Source organism: Plasmopara halstedii (assembly GCF_900000015.1).
Source record: "Plasmopara halstedii genome assembly, contig: Scaffold_614, whole genome shotgun sequence".
Taxonomy (NCBI): Eukaryota; Oomycota; class Peronosporomycetes; order Peronosporales; family Peronosporaceae; genus Plasmopara; species Plasmopara halstedii.
This window is the reverse complement of record NW_020187532.1, coordinates 2,251,274-2,253,107: the sequence shown is the minus strand read 5'-3', so window position 1 is coordinate 2,253,107 and position 1,834 is coordinate 2,251,274.

Genomic DNA, 1,834 nt, shown 5'->3' with positions numbered 1-1,834 from the left:
TTGCCGTTCGGCTTCCGAACACAAAACGTGGGTGTCGAATGGGAAGACTTACTCTCACCTAACATCCCTGCGTCGTGCTTCGCATGGGAAAAGGCGTCAATGACGTCGCACTGTTCCTTGGGCAGGGCCATTGGCGTGTTACGCAGTATTTGGTTCCCGGAACCAGGTCGATCTCACGTCGCACACCTCGGTCCGGAGGTAGGACTGAAGGCTGATCTTTGGAGACGACGTCTTGAAATTCCTTTACCAAAGGATAGCACGGATCCAAGACAGTCCATTTCGTGCGTTTAGCCTTCTCTTGGTGTCTTCCAAGACAGCATCATCCAGAAGCGATGACGAGTTTGTCTCCTCGCCCGGTCGTACAATGACCACATCGGCCAAATTGCCTGCTTTCAAGGCACTGCCAAACTCTTCAAGGGACATCTTGTCCAGCTCACAAAGAGCATCTACTGCAGGCATAGTCTCGAGGCGGACGTGGTCAACATCCTCCCCCGTCATACCGTTGACAAGGGTGTATTACTATGCGCCATCGTCTACGGTAGACACATCCCGGATCAGGGTCGACGCCCGGCGTCTTGCTGCCAGCATACGACGTCGCCGTCGCCTCTATACAGAGGTTAATGTCTCGGTGAGACCAGGGTGAATACGCATTCTGCGTCGTCCGGCGTCACTCTCAATGCCCGCTCCTTTGGAGCTCCGATGTTATCTACAACTTCCGACGAAGAGCTGCTAAACTCGCAGTCTTCGTCCAGTGGATGACGTGTCACTCCACGCGCATCTGAAGGGCCGTGCCCCAGAAGTCTCATACTCTGTCCGACCACGCCATCAATGGCATGCAGTGACTGCTTCGATACTCGAGCAGCGCTCAGTGGGTTACGTGCCACTTCATTTGCATCACGGGGGCCTCGCCCTCGATGCCTCGGCCCTTGGCCGACCATGTCAGCGCTCAGCGGGTTACGTGCCACTCCACGATCAGCCCGCGAGCCATGCTCGGTACTCCTATCCGATACAATGTTGGTGTCTACCAACTAGGACATTCCAATGCCCAGCACGTTGACCGTATCGATCCAGTGCTCTCGCCAATAGCGCTTTTGTCTCCTAGCAGAGGTGGGTTCATGACTTGCCAAAGCTCCACCAGGAGACGAGCGCGTAGCGCCCAAGGTGTTTGGCCTCCAATCAATCCACGGCTCATGTTGTTCCAACCATGCCATTCCTAGGACGAGGTCATACCTTGCATCCAAGTCTAAGACCAGACGGCGTTCCACGCTATCAAGGTTAAGGAGCTTGACTAAGAGGTTCACAGGGACCCTCGGGACCGTGACACTTGTGCCCGTCGCTAGGCGAACAGTGACGATGTCAACTAACCACGCTTTTAGCGCCTCAGCATACAGCTGACTTCCTTCCATTGTGGAGCGTCAAGCATAATTGCCCGACGCCCCGGAATCGATGAGGATCTTCCATGGCTTCTCGAAGCCCTTTACGGTCGCCTCCACGACCAGCAAACCCGGCTTGCATACAAGTTCCGTGTTCAAGAGCACGGGGCTGGGCCCTGCTGATATATGCCTCCCTGAGGCTCAACAGAACTCAGTTCTTCCCCAGTAGTTCGCCCAGCGCCTACTCGGCGGTGTCGTTTCCCCGCGTCGAACCAGACTGGTAGGAATTGGGGCGATGGTTCGAAGAACCTTGACGTGCCTTGCGCCGGGGGCAACCGTTTAGAAGATGACGGGTGCCTCCACAGACAAAACAGCATCGTGTGTTTGTCTGCTGCCTGGCAGCTCGGAGCTCTGCCCCTCGTCCTTAGCATAGCTGGGATCCATGGGCACAGGCCCACTCA